The sequence below is a fragment of the Callospermophilus lateralis genome, chromosome 11, assembly GCF_048772815.1.
Source record: "Callospermophilus lateralis isolate mCalLat2 chromosome 11, mCalLat2.hap1, whole genome shotgun sequence".
Classification (NCBI taxonomy): Eukaryota; Metazoa; Chordata; class Mammalia; order Rodentia; family Sciuridae; genus Callospermophilus; species Callospermophilus lateralis.
Window position 1 is genome coordinate 96552482 of NC_135315.1, and position 21286 is coordinate 96573767.

Sequence of the window (21286 nt, forward strand, 5' to 3'; positions counted from 1 at the left end):
ATTGCCAACAAGTGAACATTCACTGCCCTGCAACAAACCAGAGAACTCACATTGAACAATGTTTCCCCAGGAGAGACCAAGACACAATACTTATTAAAAAAATACCCTAGTTATGAATTAGTAGGTAAAGCTTTATTTGAGTGTTAAATGTGCTCTAATTATGTGTTTGTGTGTTTGTTGGTGTGTGTGGTGTGTGGGCGTGTGTGCTTGTGTGTAAAACAAGCACTGAGGTGTAAAATAAATGCAGGATTGCAACGGCCTTCTTAAAAATAAGAAGCAACTTTATCACATTTGAAGCCCAGTGAAGAATCTGCCTGCTACTTAACCTACAATTAATTGAAATGTGAAAAACTCAGGCCTAGAAAAACAACGCCAACATACATACTGAATCTAATCAGTCTGTCTCACCTGTTTTCTAACCACTCCTTTAAATAAACCTAAATGGCCAGCGTAAAACATCAGTTGTTCTAAACGAGTGGACGGATGTCCCCTGTCATGGGCTGTGTAAAATACATGGAGGATCCGGCACTGATTGTTATCTAGAATGACTTCTGCCTGAACTACTATTGGAGAATTGTTGCTGATATACTGCGGTTCTTATACCAGTAAACTGGAATGAAGGTAATTTCAGGCTGCAAAGGAATAAATTGATTTTACTAACTGGTTTTTGGAAAACACTGCCATGAAAAATTATCAATATGTTCATAAAAGCATCTACATGTCTCTTCACAAAGGTTTTACTTAATGGGGGAGGTGGTGAGGTCTGGATATAATTGAACTGTCCATTAGTAGGTAGAACAATATAATGGGAATCTGAGTGCACATTCCGGTTTGAACTCAATCTAGGTAACATGGATTCATCTCTGTGTAATAGGCCTGCTTCTGAAAAACACAATGTAGAGCTCCAAAAGCAGAACGATACTCTCAGAATACCATGTTATGTTTGTAAATAGACAGACAGATAGATATACAGAAATCAAAAATCTGAAAACGGTCTGGAAGTGTACATTTCAATAACTTACAATGTCAGTAGTGCGGGATTAATAGCAGATCAAGAAGACTGTATCTGCATGTGAAATGGTTCAATTTTTGAAAGAGTTTTTTAAATGGAAATGGACAAAAAATTGAAAGGGTTACAGTAAGTGTTGAGGAGTGACTTGGCAAAAGGAGCACAGAGGTGAGAAAGAATTAAGTAGAGTTCAATAGAACCAGGTATAATTTCTGTACACATGACTCCATGAACAGGAGCAAAGGGGACACTTAAAGAAATCATAGGACTAAGGAGAGATCAGGATTAGGAGGGTTTGTACTAGTCTAGAAATGCTGACCTGAAAACCAACTAAAGTTCTCAACTCCTTCTTCTGAGGAACATTAGCTGTGCCGTGCTTTTCAAAAATGACTTGTCATGACTGATTTATGCCCATGTTAGCAACTCTTCTGAAATTACTTTGAAAGTAGACTCATGTGAGAGTTTCTCTTTAGAGATAATTCAAATTACTTGCATAGAAAGTGGCAGCAGGTCTGGGGATGTTGTAGCTCAGTGGCAGTGACCTTGCCTAGCTTGGGGCTGGCCTGCCATGGACTTTCACCCCAAACACTTGCAAGAAAAGAGAAGGAAGGGAAGGGAGAGAGAAAGTTAGAAGGGAGGAAGGCAAAGTTGGAGGGATGGAGGGAGGTAGAAAAGAAGGAAGAAGAAAAGGAGAAAAACCACGAAGGGAGGAAGGAAGGTAGGAAATAGGGAGAGCACAAGGGCAGGGAAAGGACTGAGTCACTCAAACAAAAGGCAAGGGACACAAAGACCAATATAGGCCATAAAAGCTGTTTGAACAGTTTAGTCAGCTTTAGAATTTGAGTGACATCAAACTGAATGTTATTATGACTGGATGGAATCTTCCTACTAACCCCGCCTTGGCCTGGCCTAAACCAAATCAAGGGGTGGGTGGCATGGAGAGGAATTCTCTCTGGCTGGAGTGGGAGGGACCTAAACCTGTGGCACTTGAGCATGCACCGGGTAGGGAAGCGGACAAGACTCCCCTGATGGGCAGTTGAGCACAACAAGGCTCCTGGGAGCCTTTGATCATGGCTCCCACCGCCATACGCCCACCACCCACCATACGCCCAGCCCCTGAAGGGGATCACAGTGGTCTGCTCCGTTGCCTGGTGCAGGTTGGAGTTCCTGACCAAACACCTGAGTGTCCACAGCCTGTGTTGGCCTGCCTGGGCAGGCTGTGGTTGTGGTGGCAAGAGCCAAAGCTGTGTTGGCGTGATGGAGGAGCCAAGGGCTGCCTCTCAGCCATACTAGTGGGTGGTTCTGGAAGAAGCACCCAGGGTTGTGGCAGCATTGTCCGAAGACATGAAGCCAGGCCATCTTCCTTATGGCTTTCCTTGGGAGTTGGTGATGTGTACAGCTCTTGGATTTTCCGCTGTTCTCTCGCTTTTCTGGAGAGGTTTTCAGTCGGTTCGTAGCAGGCTTTACGTGGGAAGAGAAAAAAGGCTGGCTCTAAATCTTGCTGGACTTATTGAGGCAAAATGTGGACTTCTTGAAAAAGTGAGCCTTGTTGAAAAAGAACATGAAGGCTTAGAATCATCTTTAAAGGATTGCAGGTTTGAGAAGGGTTCAAGGGAAGCACGACAGCTGGAGGCAACCGACGAAAAGCTGCATAGGTCCGAATCCAGCCATGGCGTTGAAGTGCTCTTTCTAGAAGAAGAGCTCAAAGCACAGAAGGCTCAACATGGTCAACAGGATGAAACGATGGCGCATCTATCAAGAAGGATACAGTCCCTCCAAGGTGAATCTGAATCCCTCAGATCACAAATAGCTGAAGCTAAAACAAACTGGAGACTCTTTCAAGTGAATGAGGAAGAACTGAAGCTGGCAATCAAAGAGGTTTTGAATGAAGGATCCCTACTTCCGCAAACGCAGAGACCAACAATACAAGGAGAAGCTGAAGCACAGAGGGAACAAGGAGGTGTCCAATATAAAGCAAAAATCATATTAGAGGACTCTAAAGTAGCTGGAGAACAAGTTCTAAGGGACACAGAAAATCACATGGAGTCTCTGAGTGAATGCTTGCTGAAGATGATGGATAGGTCTTCTCCAAGCCTGGGAGCCCAAAGGGATGGTGGTCACCTGGAACTGGGAAAGACGAGTGAACCCGAAATTGGTGCTCACTTGGAGGATGAGTCCAAAGGAGCTTTGAGGAACCTGGTTTATGGTGATAAGCTAAAGGCCTCCTTAGAAATCTTGGAAGGAGGAAGAATTCAAAAATGTACTTTCTCATCTGAAGTGGAGAAAACCACGGAAGACCTTACAGAACACCTTAAAAGTCTGCAGACTGAACAGGCATCCCATCCTTGCAGTCAGAAAATGCACAGCTGCAAAGTGAGAATGAGACCCTACAGAAGAACTTTAAAGTCATGATGGAACGCTATCAAGAAAATATGATGAAACTGCACAGGAAATTAAGAGTGGAGGAAAACTACCGTGTGGAGCAAGAGGAGAAACTTTCCAAAGTCGAAGAAAAGATGAGCCATACAATAAAAGAGCTGGAGACCTACAGAAAGAGAGCCCAATATCTTGAAGAACAATTGCAGAGTACCATTCATTCCTGTCTGGGGAAGATTATTTCCTCTGAGAAAGAAGCACATGCTAGTGAGTTGGCAGCTCGGATTGCTGAAAGAAACCTCAGTTATTTCAGGAAACAAAATGCACGCAACAGACAAAAATTAACTGAGAAGGAGCTTAGATTTGAACTTGTAGAAAAAGATCCCTATGATGCACTGGATGTTTCCAACTCAGCAATGGGCAGAAAGCCTTCTCCAAATGGGCCCTCACCAATAGGTCACCCTTCATCTGAAAGGAGACCTCCTCATTTGGAAAAGAGTGGTCCACTCACACTCTCACCTTTCACTCCAGTGGGAGGAGGAGGAGGGTCAAGGGGCCCTGGAGAATCCTCTGGACCATGCGACTAGCAGTAAAGGAAGAGAATCCAGCTGTCATAAGTTCACTGATTTTCAGAGAGCACCTTCTCAGACTGGGCCCCTCTCTCCTCCAGGGGAACAGGCCAGCAGGCTGATGATCCCTCCGCCAGGCCAACCATATTCTTCTGATGCACGTCTTCCTCTACAAAGGCAAGATAGGTTTTACTCAAATTGTGGTAGAGCATCGGGACCAGCAGAACACAGAATTCCTAATATGCCTCCTTTGGACTCTGATGTGCCTGATTCACCTCTCCATGCTGAAAACCAAGCAACTGGCTCTGGCTCTGTGTTGGCACCTTTCCCTCCAGTCAGAGGTGCCTTGCTTCCAGTTGACCCAAGGAGTCAGTTCATGAGAAGAGGACCTTTTTTTTCCTCCACCTCTCCCAGGAAACTTGTCTGGGAACCTGGAGATTATGTTCCACCTGACCCGCCACCCACTCCATTTCCAATGCGAAGTGTCTATGCAGGGAGGGGGTTTTCCTCAGAATCTTCCCCCAAGAGCTGGAATTCAGCCCTCTACACCCCCATTCTGAAAGTACAAGTGAGTTCCCTGAAGGGTTCCTTCCACCTGCAAATGAGCCTGTTACTCAACATCCAGAACCAAACAAGAAACCTCATGCTGTTGCTCTCTCTTCAAATGTAATTTGACTTATCTCTCATTTTTAGTTTTTAAGTAACTGCTTTTACTTCAGTAATTGACTATACTTTGGCTCCAATTGAAGCTCAATGAAACAATAATCCTTAAGATACTATTTTGTAAATAAAGATGGTTTACGTAGGAATCTTACGAGTAAATAATTCCTATTTTATGTCATTCCAGAGAACAGCATTTAATCTGATGAAGCCACTCTTACATAAACAAGAATGGGAGTTCTATGTACTTGTAATCTAGCTGATGGAAATATCTTTTAAACTCCCAACAAAGAAGTGTATTTAGTATGACTGTAGCAAATGTAAAGTGACTTTAGGCTTAATGAAAAAGTGTCACTGATTTAGAGACTGGTTGGGCATTTCAGCTAGTTTTTCCATATCAGAATAACTAGAGCATGGGAGGACTAAAGGAGAGAACACAACTAAACATGTCACGGAAACAGGAGATCTCAACTACAAAGAAAAATGAAGACCTCTTTTTTATATTGGTTGCTTAAAACCTTACATAGCTCTTGAGATACCATATTTCCTACATTAGACTCAAGTGAGTTATGAACTCCCATTTTGACCCCATATTCAGATTGCACAATCACATTGTTTACACATCCACGTTTTTACAAAATGCCATATTAGTAACTGTTGTATTCTGCTACCTTTTCTGGCCTCTACTATCCCCCCTCTCCTGCCCTCCCATCTTCTCTCTCTATCCCGTCTGCTGTAATTGAACGTTTGGGAATTGGAAACCACACTTTAAACTCACTCTCCTCCCCTTTTTCCCTTCTGTCATATTACTCATCATCTTCTTCTATTTCTCCTCCTCCTCCTCCTCTTCCTCCTCCTCCTGATACCTTTAATTCATTCATCATACACTCATGCATTGGTTCATTCATTCCTTTCACACATGGTGTTGGGGATCCAACTCAGGACCTTTGAAAGTGTGAAGCCAGCACTCTAGTGCTGAGCCAAAACCCCAGCACCTGTCTTTTGGATTTTATGACTGTTTATATGAAATTCAGAATCGCATTCTGCTATGGTTCACTGATATGTGGATTGACCTAGTCCTTGTTTTCTGGGAGACTTTTGGAAAATATACATGAATTATTAGGAGATTGAAATGAAGAAACAAAGAGGAAATTCCCCAATTTCTTATTCTTAGATTCCATACTCTGACTCTGCCTACCTACTGTTAAAACTTTTAAACTCTTACTCCCCATTTCTATATCATTGCCAACAAGTGAACATTCACTGCCCTGCAACAAACCAGAGAACTCACATTGAACAATGTTTCCCCAGGAGAGACCAAGACACAATACTTATTAAAAAAATACCCTAGTTATGAATTAGTAGGTAAAGCTTTATTTGAGTGTTAAATGTGCTCTAATTATGTGTTTGTGTGTTTGTTGGTGTGTGTGGTGTGTGGGCGTGTGTGCTTGTGTGTAAAACAAGCACTGAGGTGTAAAATAAATGCAGGATTGCAACGGCCTTCTTAAAAATAAGAAGCAACTTTATCACATTTGAAGCCCAGTGAAGAATCTGCCTGCTACTTAACCTACAATTAATTGAAATGTGAAAAACTCAGGCCTAGAAAAACAACGCCAACATACATACTGAATCTAATCAGTCTGTCTCACCTGTTTTCTAACCACTCCTTTAAATAAACCTAAATGGCCAGCGTAAAACATCAGTTGTTCTAAACGAGTGGACGGATATCCCCTGTCATGGGCTGTGTAAAATACATGGAGGATCCGGCACTGATTGTTATCTAGAATGACTTCTGCCTGAACTACTATTGGAGAATTGTTGCTGATATACTGCGGTTCTTATACCAGTAAACTGGAATGAAGGTAATTTCAGGCTGCAAAGGAATAAATTGATTTTACTAACTGGTTTTTGGAAAACACTGCCATGAAAAATTATCAATATGTTCATAAAGGCATCTACATGTCTCTTCACAAAGGTTTTACTTAATGGGGGAGGTGGTGAGGTCTGGATATAACTGAACTGTCCATTAGTAGGTAGAACAATATAATGGGAATCTGAGTGCACATTCCGGTTTGAACTCAATCTAGGTAACATGGATTCATCTCTGTGTAATAGGCCTGCTTCTGAAAAACACAATGTAGAGCTCCAAAAGCAGAACGATACTCTCAGAATACCATGTTATGTTTGTAAATAGACAGACAGATAGATATACAGAAATCAAAAATCTGAAAACGGTCTGGAAGTGTACATTTCAATAACTTACAATGTCAGTAGTGGGGGATTAATAGCAGATCAAGAAGACTGTATCTGCATGCGAAATGGTTCAATTTTTGAAAGAGTTTTTTAAATGGAAATGGACAAAAAATTGAAAGGGTTACAGTAAGTGTTGAGGAGTGACTTGGCAAAAGGAGCACAGAGGTGAGAAAGAATTAAGTAGAGTTCAATAGAACCAGGTATAATTTCTGTACACATGACTCCATGAACAGGAGCAAAGGGGACACTTAAAGAAATCATAGGACTAAGGAGAGATCAGGATTAGGAGGGTTTGTACTAGTCTAGAAATGCTGACCTGAAAACCAACTAAAGTTCTCAACTCCTTCTTCTGAGGAACATTAGCTGTGCCGTGCTTTTCAAAAATGACTTGTCATGACTGATTTATGCCCATGTTAGCAACTCTTCTGAAATTACTTTGAAAGTAGACTCATGTGAGAGTTTCTCTTTAGAGATAATTCAAATTACTTGCATAGAAAGTGGCAGCAGGTCTGGGGATGTTGTAGCTCAGTGGCAGTGACCTTGCCTAGCTTGGGGCTGGCCTGCCATGGACTTTCACCCCAAACACTTGCAAGAAAAGAGAAGGAAGGGAAGGGAGAGAGAAAGTTAGAAGGGAGGAAGGCAAAGTTGGAGGGATGGAGGGAGGTAGAAAAGAAGGAAGAAGAAAAGGAGAAAAACCAGGAAGGGAGGAAGGAAGGTAGGAAATAGGGAGAGCACAAGGGCAGGGAAAGGACTGAGTCACTCAAACAAAAGGCAAGGGACACAAAGACCAATATAGGCCATAAAAGCTGTTTGAACAGTTTAGTCAGCTTTAGAATTTGAGTGACATCAAACTGAATGTTATTATGACTGGATGGAATCTTCCTACTAACCCCGCCTTGGCCTGGCCTAAACCAAATCAAGGGGTGGGTGGCATGGAGAGGAATTCTCTCTGGCTGGAGTGGGAGGGACCTAAACCTGTGGCACTTGAGGATGCACCGGGTAGGGAAGCGGACAAGACTCCCCAATGGGCAGTTGAGCACAACAAGGCTCCTGGGAGCCTTTGATCATGGCTCCCACCGCCATACGCCCACCACCCACCATACGCCCAGCCCCTGAAGGGGATCACAGTGGTCTGCTCCGTTGCCTGGTGCAGGTTGGAGTTCCTGACCAAACACCTGAGTGTCCACAGCCTGTGTTGGCCTGCCTGGGCAGGCTGTGGTTGTGGTGGCAAGAGCCAAAGCTGTGTTGGCGTGATGGAGGAGCCAAGGGCTGCCTCTCAGCCATACTAGTGGGTGGTTCTGGAAGAAGCACCCAGGGTTGTGGCAGCATTGTCCGAAGACATGAAGCCAGGCCATCTTCCTTATGGCTTTCCTTGGGAGTTGGTGATGTGTACAGCTCTTGGATTTTCCGCTGTTCTCTCGCTTTTCTGGAGAGGTTTTCAGTCGGTTCGTAGCAGGCTTTACGTGGGAAGAGAAAAAAGGCTGGCTCTAAATCTTGCTGGACTTATTGAGGCAAAATGTGGACTTCTTGAAAAAGTGAGCCTTGTTGAAAAAGAACATGAAGGCTTAGAATCATCTTTAAAGGATTGCAGGTTTGAGAAGGGTTCAAGGGAAGCACGACAGCTGGAGGCAACCGACGAAAAGCTGCATAGGTCCGAATCCAGCCATGGCGTTGAAGTGCTCTTTCTAGAAGAAGAGCTCAAAGCACAGAAGGCTCAACATGGTCAACAGGATGAAACGATGGCGCATCTATCAAGAAGGATACAGTCCCTCCAAGGTGAATCTGAATCCCTCAGATCACAAATAGCTGAAGCTAAAACAAACTGGAGACTCTTTCAAGTGAATGAGGAAGAACTGAAGCTGGCAATCAAAGAGGTTTTGAATGAAGGATCCCTACTTCCGCAAACGCAGAGACCAACAATACAAGGAGAAGCTGAAGCACAGAGGGAACAAGGAGGTGTCCAATATAAAGCAAAAATCATATTAGAGGACTCTAAAGTAGCTGGAGAACAAGTTCTAAGGGACACAGAAAATCACATGGAGTCTCTGAGTGAATGCTTGCTGAAGATGATGGATAGGTCTTCTCCAAGCCTGGGAGCCCAAAGGGATGGTGGTCACCTGGAACTGGGAAAGACGAGTGAACCCGAAATTGGTGCTCACTTGGAGGATGAGTCCAAAGGAGCTTTGAGGAACCTGGTTTATGGTGATAAGCTAAAGGCCTCCTTAGAAATCTTGGAAGGAGGAAGAATTCAAAAATGTACTTTCTCATCTGAAGTGGAGAAAACCACGGAAGACCTTACAAAACACCTTAAAAGTCTGCAGACTGAACAGGCATCCCATCCTTGCAGTCAGAAAGTGCACAGCTGCAAAGTGAGAATGAGACCCTACAGAAGAACTTTAAAGTCATGATGGAACGCTATCAAGAAAATATGATGAAACTGCACAGGAAATTAAGAGTGGAGGAAAACTACCGTGTGGAGCAAGAGGAGAAACTTTCCAAAGTCGAAGAAAAGATGAGCCATACAATAAAAGAGCTGGAGACCTACAGAAAGAGAGCCCAATATCTTGAAGAACAATTGCAGAGTACCATTCATTCCTGTCTGGGGAAGATTATTTCCTCTGAGAAAGAAGCACATGCTAGTGAGTTGGCAGCTCGGATTGCTGAAAGAAACCTCAGTTATTTCAGGAAACAAAATGCACGCAACAGACAAAAATTAACTGAGAAGGAGCTTAGATTTGAACTTGTAGAAAAAGATCCCTATGATGCACTGGATGTTTCCAACTCAGCAATGGGCAGAAAGCCTTCTCCAAATGGGCCCTCACCAATAGGTCACCCTTCATCTGAAAGGAGACCTCCTCATTTGGAAAAGAGTGGTCCACTCACACTCTCACCTTTCACTCCAGTGGGAGGAGGAGGAGGGTCAAGGGGCCCTGGAGAATCCTCTGGACCATGCGACTAGCAGTAAAGGAAGGGAATCCAGCTGTCATAAGTTCACTGATTTTCAGAGAGCACCTTCTCAGACTGGGCCCCTCTCTCCTCCAGGGGAACAGGTCAGCAGGCTGATGATCCCTCCGCCAGGCCAACCATATTCTTCTGATGCACGTCTTCCTCTACAAAGGCAAGATAGGTTTTACTCAAATTGTGGTAGAGCATCGGGACCAGCAGAACACAGAATTCCTAATATGCCTCCTTTGGACTCTGATGTGCCTGATTCACCTCTCCATGCTGAAAACCAAGCAACTGGCTCTGGCTCTGTGTTGGCACCTTTCCCTCCAGTCAGAGGTGCCTTGCTTCCAGTTGACCCAAGGAGTCAGTTCATGAGAAGAGGACCTTTTTTTTCCTCCACCTCTCCCAGGAAACTTGTCTGGGAACCTGGAGATTATGTTCCACCTGACCCGCCACCCACTCCATTTCCAATGCGAAGTGTCTATGCAGGGAGGGGGTTTTCCTCACAATCTTCCCCCAAGAGCTGGAATTCAGCCCTCTACACCCCCATTCTGAAAGTACAAGTGAGTTCCCTGAAGGGTTCCTTCCACCTGCAAATGAGCCTGTTACTCAACATCCAGAACCAAACAAGAAACCTCATGCTGTTGCTCTCTCTTCAAATGTAATTTGACTTATCTCTCATTTTTAGTTTTTAAGTAACTGCTTTTACTTCAGTAATTGACTATACTTTGGCTCCAATTGAAGCTCAATGAAACAATAATCCTTAAGATACTATTTTGTAAATAAAGATGGTTTACATAGGAATCTTACGAGTAAATGATTCCTATTTTATGTCATTCCAGAGAACAGCATTTAATCTGATGAAGCCACTCTTACATAAACAAGAATGGGAGTTCTAGGTACTTGTAATCTAGCTGATGGAAATATCTTTTAAACTCCCAACAAAGAAGTGTATTTAGTATGACTGTAGCAAATGTAAAGTGACTTTAGGCTTAATGAAAAAGTGTCACTGATTTAGAGACTGGTTGGGCATTTCAGCTAGTTTTTCCATATCAGAATAACTAGAGCATGGGAGGACTAAAGGAGAGAACACAACTAAACATGTCACGGAAACAGGAGATCTCAACTACAAAGAAAAATGAAGACCTCTTTTTTATATTGGTTGCTTAAAACCTTACATAGCTCTTGAGATACCATATTTCCTACATTAGACTCAAGTGAGTTATGAACTCCCATTTTGACCCCATATTCAGATTGCACAATCACATTGTTTACACATCCACGTTTTTACAAAATGCCATATTAGTAACTGTTGTATTCTGCTACCTTTTCTGGCCTCTACTATCCACCCTCTCCTGCCCTCCCATCTTCTCTCTCTATCCCGTCTGCTGTAATTGAACGTTTGGGAATTGGAAACCACACTTTAAACTCACTCTCCTCCCCTTTTTCCCTTCTGTCATATTACTCATCATCTTCTTCTATTTCTCCTCCTCCTCCTCCTCTTCCTCCTCCTCCTGATACCTTTAATTCATTCATCATACACTCATGCATTGGTTCATTCATTCCTTTCACACATGGTGTTGGGGATCCAACTCAGGACCTTTGAAAGTGTGAAGCCAGCACTCTAGTGCTGAGCCAAAACCCCAGCACCTGTCTTTTGGATTTTATGACTGTTTATATGAAATTCAGAATCGCATTCTGCTATGGTTCACTGATATGTGGATTGACCTAGTCCTTGTTTTCTGGGAGACTTTTGGAAAATATACATGAATTATTAGGAGATTGAAATGAAGAAACAAAGAGGAAATTCCCCAATTTCTTATTCTTAGATTCCATACTCTGACTCTGCCTACCTACTGTAAAAACTTTTAAACTCTTACTCCCCATTTCTATATCATTGCCAACAAGTGAACATTCACTGCCCTGCAACAAACCAGAGAACTCACATTGAACAATGTTTCCCCAGGAGAGACCAAGACACAATACTTATTAAAAAAATACCCTAGTTATGAATTAGTAGGTAAAGCTTCATTTGAGTGTTAAATGTGCTCTAATTATGTGTTTGTGTGTTTGTTGGTGTGTGTGGTGTGTGTGCGTGTGTGCTTGTGTGTAAAACAAGCACTGAGGTGTAAAATAAATGCAGGATTGCAACGGCCTTCTTAAAAATAAGAAGCAACTTTATCACATTTGAAGCCCAGTGAAGAATCTGCCTGCTACTTAACCTACAATTAATTGAAATGTGAAAAACTCAGGCCTAGAAAAACAACGCCAACATACATACTGAATCTAATCAGTCTGTCTCACCTGTTTTCTAACCACTCCTTTAAATAAACCTAAATGGCCAGCGTAAAACATCAGTTGTTCTAAACGAGTGGACGGATATCCCCTGTCATGGGCTGTGTAAAATACATGGAGGATCCGGCACTGATTGTTATCTAGAATGACTTCTGCCTGAACTACTATTGGAGAATTGTTGCTGATATACTGCGGTTCTTATACCAGTAAACTGGAATGAAGGTAATTTCAGGCTGCAAAGGAATAAATTGATTTTACTAACTGGTTTTTGGAAAACACTGCCATGAAAAATTATCAATATGTTCATAAAAGCGTCTACATGTCTCTTCACAAAGGTTTTACTTAATGGGGGAGGTGGTGAGGTCTGGATATAACTGAACTGTCCATTAGTAGGTAGAACAATATAATGGGAATCTGAGTGCACATTCCGGTTTGAACTCAATCTAGGTAACATGGATTCATCTCTGTGTAATAGGCCTGCTTCTGAAAAACACAATGTAGAGCTCCAAAAGCAGAACGATACTCTCAGAATACCATGTTATGTTTGTAAATAGACAGACAGATAGATATACAGAAATCAAAAATCTGAAAACGGTCTGGAAGTGTACATTTCAATAACTTACAATGTCAGTAGTGGGGGATTAATAGCAGATCAAGAAGACTGTATCTGCATGCGAAATGGTTCAATTTTTGAAAGAGTTTTTTAAATGGAAATGGACAAAAAATTGAAAGGGTTACAGTAAGTGTTGAGGAGTGACTTGGCAAAAGGAGCACAGAGGTGAGAAAGAATTAAGTAGAGTTCAATAGAACCAGGTATAATTTCTGTACACATGACTCCATGAACAGGAGCAAAGGGGACACTTAAAGAAATCATAGGACTAAGGAGAGATCAGGATTAGGAGGGTTTGTACTAGTCTAGAAATGCTGACCTGAAAACCAACTAAAGTTCTCAACTCCTTCTTCTGAGGAACATTAGCTGTGCCGTGCTTTTCAAAAATGACTTGTCATGACTGATTTATGCCCATGTTAGCAACTCTTCTGAAATTACTTTGAAAGTAGACTCATGTGAGAGTTTCTCTTTAGAGATAATTCAAATTACTTGCATAGGAAGTGGCAGCAGGTCTGGGGATGTTGTAGCTCAGTGGCAGTGACCTTGCCTAGCTTGGGGCTGGCCTGCCATGGACTTTCACCCCAAACACTTGCAAGAAAAGAGAAGGAAGGGAAGGGAGAGAGAAAGTTGGAAGGGAGGAAGGCAAAGTTGGAGGGATGGAGGGAGGTAGAAAAGAAGGAAGAAGAAAAGGAGAAAAACCAGGAAGGGAGGAAGGAAGGTAGGAAATAGGGAGAGCACATGGGCAGGGAAAGGACTGAGTCACTCAAACAAAAGGCAAGGGACACAAAGACCAATATAGGCCATAAAAGCTGTTTGAACAGTTTAGTCAGCTTTAGAATTTGAGTGACATCAAACTGAATGTTATTATGACTGGATGGAATCTTCCTACTAACCCCGCCTTGGCCTGGCCTAAACCAAATCAAGGGGTGGGTGGCATGGAGAGGAATTCTCTCTGGCTGGAGTGGGAGGGACCTAAACCTGTGGCACTTGAGGATGCACCGGGTAGGGAAGCGGACAAGACTCCCCTGATGGGCAGTTGAGCACAACAAGGCTCCTGGGAGCCTTTGATCATGGCTCCCACCGCCATACGCCCACCACCCACCATACGCCCAGCCCCTGAAGGGGATCACAGTGGTCTGCTCCTTTGCCTGGTGCAGGTTGGAGTTCCTGACCAAACACCTGAGTGTCCACAGCCTGTGTTGGCCTGCCTGGGCAGGCTGTGGTTGTGGTGGCAAGAGCCAAAGCTGTGTTGGCGTGATGGAGGAGCCAAGGGCTGCCTCTCAGCCATACTAGTGGGTGGTTCTGGAAGAAGCACCCAGGGTTGTGGCAGCATTGTCCGAAGACATGAAGCCAGGCCATCTTCCTTATGGCTTTCCTTGGGAGTTGGTGATGTGTACAGCTCTTGGATTTTCCGCTGTTCTCTCACTTTTCTGGAGAGGTTTTCAGTCGGTTCGTAGCAGGCTTTACGTGGGAAGAGAAAAAAGGCTGGCTCTAAATCTTGCTGGACTTATTGAGGCAAAATGTGGACTTCTTGAAAAAGTGAGCCTTGTTGAACAAGAACATGAAGGCTTAGAATCATCTTTAAAGGATTGCAGGTTTGAGAAGGGTTCCAGGGAAGCACGACAGCTGGAGGCAACCGACGAAAAGCTGCATAGGTCCGAATCCAGCCATGGCGTTGAAGTGCTCTTTCTAGAAGAAGAGCTCAAAGCACAGAAGGCTCAACATGGTCAACAGGATGAAACGATGGCGCATCTATCAAGAAGGATACAGTCCCTCCAAGGTGAATCTGAATCCCTCAGATCACAAATAGCTGAAGCTAAAACAAACTGGAGACTCTTTCAAGTGAATGAGGAAGAACTGAAGCTGGCAATCAAAGAGGTTTTGAATGAAGGATCCCTACTTCCGCAAACGCAGAGACCAACAATACAAGGAGAAGCTGAAGCACAGAGGGAACAAGGAGGTGTCCAATATAAAGCAAAAATCATATTAGAGGACTCTAAAGTAGCTGGAGAACAAGTTCTAAGGGACACAGAAAATCACATGGAGTCTCTGAGTGAATGCTTGCTGAAGATGATGGATAGGTCTTCTCCAAGCCTGGGAGCCCAAAGGGATGGTGGTCACCTGGAACTGGGAAAGACGAGTGAACCCGAAATTGGTGCTCACTTGGAGGATGAGTCCAAAGGAGCTTTGAGGAACCTGGTTTATGGTGATAAGCTAAAGGCCTCCTTAGAAATCTTGGAAGGAGGAAGAATTCAAAAATGTACTTTCTCATCTGAAGTGGAGAAAACCACGGAAGACCTTACAGAACACCTTAAAAGTCTGCAGACTGAACAGGCATCCCATCCTTGCAGTCAGAAAGTGCACAGCTGCAAAGTGAGAATGAGACCCTACAGAAGAACTTTAAAGTCATGATGGAACGCTATCAAGAAAATATGATGAAACTGCACAGGAAATTAAGAGTGGAGGAAAACTACCGTGTGGAGCAAGAGGAGAAACTTTCCAAAGTCGAAGAAAAGATGAGCCATACAATAAAAGAGCTGGAGACCTACAGAAAGAGAGCCCAATATCTTGAAGAACAATTGCAGAGTACCATTCATTCCTGTCTGGGGAAGATTATTTCCTCTGAGAAAGAAGCACATGCTAGTGAGTTGGCAGCTCGGATTGCTGAAAGAAACCTCATTTATTTCAGGAAACAAAATGCACGCAACAGACAAAAATTAACTGAGAAGGAGCTTAGATTTGAACTTGTAGAAAAAGATCCCTATGATGCACTGGATGTTTCCAACTCAGCAATGGGCAGAAAGCCTTCTCCAAATGGGCCCTCACCAATAGGTCACCCTTCATCTGAAAGGAGACCTCCTCATTTGGAAAAGAGTGGTCCACTCACACTCTCACCTTTCACTCCAGTGGGAGGAGGAGGAGGGTCAAGGGGCCCTGGAGAATCCTCTGGACCATGCGACTAGCAGTAAAGGAAGAGAATCCAGCTGTCATAAGTTCACTGATTTTCAGAGAGCACCTTCTCAGACTGGGCCCCTCTCTCCTCCAGGGGAACAGGCCAGCAGGCTGATGATCCCTCCGCCAGGCCAACCATATTCTTCTGATGCACGTCTTCCTCTACAAAGGCAAGATAGGTTTTACTCAAATTGTGGTAGAGCATCGGGACCAGCAGAACACAGAATTCCTAATATGCCTCCTTTGGACTCTGATGTGCCTGATTCACCTCTCCATGCTGAAAACCAAGCAACTGGCTCTGGCTCTGTGTTGGCACATTTCCCTCCAGTCAGAGGTGCCTTGCTTCCAGTTGACCCAAGGAGTCAGTTCATGAGAAGAGGACCTTTTTTTTCCTCCACCTCTCCCAGGAAACTTGTCTGGGAACCTGGAGATTATGTTCCACCTGACCCGCCACCCACTCCATTTCCAATGCGAAGTGTCTATGCAGGGAGGGGGTTTTCCTCACAATCTTCCCCCAAGAGCTGGAATTCAGCCCTCTACACCCCCATTCTGAAAGTACGAGTGAGTTCCCTGAAGGGTTCCTTCCACCTGCAAATGAGCCTGTTACTCAACATCCAGAACCAAACAAGAAACCTCATGCTGTTGCTCTCTCTTCAAATGTAATTTGACTTATCTCTCATTTTTAGTTTTTAAGTAACTGCTTTTACTTCAGTAATTGACTATACTTTGGCTCCAATTGAAGCTCAATGAAACAATAATCCTTAAGATACTATTTTGTAAATAAAGATGGTTTACATAGGAATCTTACGAGTAAATGATTCCTATTTTATGTCATTCCAGAGAACAGCATTTAATCTGATGAAGCCACTCTTACATAAACAAGAATGGGAGTTCTAGGTACTTGTAATCTAGCTGATGGAAATATCTTTTAAACTCCCAACAAAGAAGTGTATTTAGTATGACTGTAGCAAATGTAAAGTGACTTTAGGCTTAATGAAAAAGTGTCACTGATTTAGAGACTGGTTGGGCATTTCAGCTAGTTTTTCCATATCAGAATAACTAGAGCATGGGAGGACTAAAGGAGAGAACACAACTAAACATGTCACGGAAACAGGAGATCTCAACTACAAAGAAAAATGAAGACCTCTTTTTTATATTGGTTGCTTAAAACCTTACATAGCTCTTGAGATACCATATTTCCTACATTAGACTCAAGTGAGTTATGAACTCCCATTTTGACCCCATATTCAGATTGCACAATCACATTGTTTACACATCCACGTTTTTACAAAATGCCATATTAGTAACTGTTGTATTCTGCTACCTTTTCTGGCCTCTACTATCCCCCCTCTCCTGCCCTCCCATCTTCTCTCTCTATCCCGTCTGCTGTAATTGAACGTTTGGGAATTGGAAACCACACTTTAAACTCACTCTCCTCCCCTTTTTCCCTTCTGTCATATTACTCATCATCTTCTTCTATTTCTCCTCCTCCTCCTCCTCTTCCTCCTCCTCCTGATACCTTTAATTCATTCATCATACACTCATGCATTGGTTCATTCATTCCTTTCACACATGGTGTTGGGGATCCAACTCAGGACCTTTGAAAGTGTGAAGCCAGCACTCTAGTGCTGAGCCAAAACCCCAGCACCTGTCTTTTGGATTTTATGACTGTTTATATGAAATTCAGAATCGCATTCTGCTATGGTTCACTGATATGTGGATTGACCTAGTCCTTGTTTTCTGGGAGACTTTTGGAAAATATACATGAATTATTAGGAGATTGAAATGAAGAAACAAAGAGGAAATTCCCCAATTTCTTATTCTTAGATTCCATACTCTGACTCTGCCTACCTACTGTAAAAACTTTTAAACTCTTACTCCCCATTTCTATATCATTGCCAACAAGTGAACATTCACTGCCCTGCAACAAACCAGAGAACTCACATTGAACAATGTTTCCCCAGGAGAGACCAAGACACAATACTTATTAAAAAAATACCCTAGTTATGAATTAGTAGGTAAAGCTTTATTTGAGCGTTAAATGTGCTCTAATTATGTGTTTGTGTGTTTGTTGGTGTGTGTGGTGTGTGGGCGTGTGTGCTTGTGTGTAAAACAAGCACTGAGGTGTAAAATAAATGCAGGATTGCAACGGCCTTCTTAAAAATAAGAAGCAACTTTATCACATTTGAAGCCCAGTGAAGAATCTGCCTGCTACTTAACCTACAATTAATTGAAATGTGAAAAACTCAGGCCTAGAAAAACAACGCCAACATACATACTGAATCTAATCAGTCTGTCTCACCTGTTTTCTAACCACTCCTTTAAATAAACCTAAATGGCCAGCGTAAAACATCAGTTGTTCTAAACGAGTGGACGGATGTCCCCTGTCATGGGCTGTGTAAAATACATGGAGGATCCGGCACTGATTGTTATCTAGAATGACTTCTGCCTGAACTACTATTGGAGAATTGTTGCTGATATACTGCGGTTCTTATACCAGTAAACTGGAATGAAGGTAATTTCAGGCTGCAAAGGAATAAATTGATTTTACTAACTGGTTTTTGGAAAACACTGCCATGAAAAATTATCAATATGTTCATAAAGGCATCTACATGTCTCTTCACAAAGGTTTTACTTAATGGGGGAGGTGGTGAGGTCTGGATATAACTGAACTGTCCATTAGTAGGTAGAACAATATAATGGGAATCTGAGTGCACATTCCGGTTTGAACTCAATCTAGGTAACATGGATTCTTCTCTGTGTAATAGGCCTGCTTCTGAAAAACACAATGTAGAGCTCCAAAAGCAGAACGATACTCTCAGAATACCATGTTATGTTTGTAAATAGACAGACAGATAGATATACAGAAATCAAAAATCTGAAAACGGTCTGGAAGTGTACATTTCAATAACTTACAATGTCAGTAGTGGGGGATTAATAGCAGATCAAGAAGACTGTATCTGCATGCGAAATGGTTCAATTTTTGAAAGAGTTTTTTAAATGAAAATGGACAAAAAATTGAAAGGGTTACAGTAAGTGTTGAGGAGTGACTTGGCAAAAGGAGCACAGAGGTGAGAAAGAATTAAGTAGAGTTCAATAGAACCAGGTTTAATTTCTGTACACATGACTCCATGAACAGGAGCAAAGGGGACACTTAAAGAAATCATAGGACTAAGGAGAGATCAGGATTAGGAGGGTTTGTACTAGTCTAGAAATGCTGACCTGAAAACCAACTAAAGTTCTCAACTCCTTCTTCTGAGGAACATTAGCTGTGCCGTGCTTTTCAAAAATGACTTGTCATGACTGATTTATGCCCATGTTAGCAACTCTTCTGAAATTACTTTGAAAGTAGACTCATGTGAGAGTTTCTCTTTAGAGATAATTCAAATTACTTGCATAGGAAGTGGCAGCAGGTCTGGGGATGTTGTAGCTCAGTGGCAGTGACCTTGCCTAGCTTGGGGCTGGCCTGCCATGGACTTTCACCCAAAACACTTGCAAGAAAAGAGAAGGAAGGGAAGGGAGAGAGAAAGTTGGAAGGGAGGAAGGCAAAGTTGGAGGGATGGAGGGAGGTAGAAAAGAAGGAAGAAGAAAAGGAGAAAAACCAGGAAGGGAGGAAGGAAGGTAGGAAATAGGGAGAGCACAAGGGCAGGGAAAGGACTGAGTCACTCAAACAAAAGGCAAGGGACACAAAGACCAATATAGGCCATAAAAGCTGTTTGAACAGTTTAGTCAGCTTTAGAATTTGAGTGACATCAAACTGAATGTTATTATGACTGGATGGAATCTTCCTACTAACCCCGCCTTGGCCTGGCCTAAACCAAATCAAGGGGTGGGTGGCATGGAGAGGAATTCTCTCTGGCTGGAGTGGGAGGGACCTAAACCTGTGGCACTTGAGGATGCACCGGGTAGGGAAGCGGACAAGACTCCCCTGATGGGCAGTTGAGCACAACAAGGCTCCTGGGAGCCTTTGATCATGGCTCCCACCGCCATACGCCCACCACCCACCATACGCCCAGCCCCTGAAGGGGATCACAGTGGTCTGCTCCGTTGCCTGGTGCAGGTTGGAGTTCCTGACCAAACACCTGAGTGTCCACAGCCTGTGTTGGCCTGCCTGGGCAGGCTGTGGTTGTGGTGGCAAGAGCCAAAGCTGTGTTGGCGTGATGGAGGAGCCAAGGGCTGCCTCTCAGCCATACTAGTGGGTGGTTCTGGAAGAAGCACCCAGGGTTGTGGCAGCATTGTCCGAAGACATGAAGCCAGGCCATCTTCCTTATGGCTTTCCTTGGGAGTTGGTGATGTGTACAGCTCTTGGATTTTCCGCTGTTCTCTCGCTTTTCTGGAGAGGTTTTCAGTCGGTTCGTAGCAGGCTTTACGTGGGAAGAGAAAAAAGGCTGGCTCTAAATCTTGCTGGACTTATTGAGGCAAAATGTGGACTTCTTGAAAAAGTGAGCCTTGTTGAAAAAGAACATGAAGGCTTAGAATCATCTTTAAAGGATTGCAGGTTTGAGAAGGGTTCAAGGGAAGCACGACAGCTGGAGGCAACCGACGAAAAGCTGCATAGGTCCGAATCCAGCCATGGCGTTGAAGTGCTCTTTCTAGAAGAAGAGCTCAAAGCACAGAAGGCTCAACATGGTCAACAGGATGAAACGATGGCGCATCTATCAAGAAGGATACAGTCCCTCCAAGGTGAATCTGAATCCCGCAGATCACAAATAGCTGAAGCTAAAACAAACTGGAGACTCTTTCAAGTGAATGAGGAAGAACTGAAGCTGGCAATCAAAGAGGTTTTGAATGAAGGATCCCTACTTCCGCAAACGCAGAGACCAACAATACAAGGAGAAGCTGAAGCACAGAGGGAACAAGGAGGTGTCCAATATAAAGCAAAAATCATATTAGAGGACTCTAAAGTAGCTGGAGAACAAGTTCTAAGGGACACAGAAAATCACATGGAGTCTCTGAGTGAATGCTTGCTGAAGATGATGGATAGGTCTTCTCCAAGCCTGGGAACCCAAAGGGATGGTGGTCACCTGGAACTGGGAAAGACGAGTGAACCCGAAATTGGTGCTCACTTGGAGGATGAGTCCAAAGGAGCTTTGAGGAACCTGGTTTATGGTGATAAGCTAAAGGCCTCCTTAGAAATCTTGGAAGGAGGAAGAATTCAAAAATGTACTTTCTCATCTGAAGTGGAGAAAACCACGGAAGACCTTACAGAACACCTTAAAAGTCTGCAGACTGAACAGGCATCCCATCCTTGCAGTCAGAAAGTGCACAGCTGCAAAGTGAGAATGAGACCCTACAGAAGAACTTTAAAGTCATGATGGAACGCTATCAAGAAAATATGATGAAACTGCACAGGAAATTAAGAGTGGAGGAAAACTACCGTGTGGAGCAAGAGGAGAAACTTTCCAAAGTCGAAGAAAAGATGAGCCATACAATAAAAGAGCTGGAGACCTACAGAAAGAGAGCCCAATATCTTGAAGAACAATTGCAGAGTACCATTCATTCCTGTCTGGGGAAGATTATTTCCTCTGAGAAAGAAGCACATGCTAGTGAGTTGGCAGCTCGGATTGCTGAAAGAAACCTCAGTTATTTCAGGAAACAAAATGCACGCAACAGACA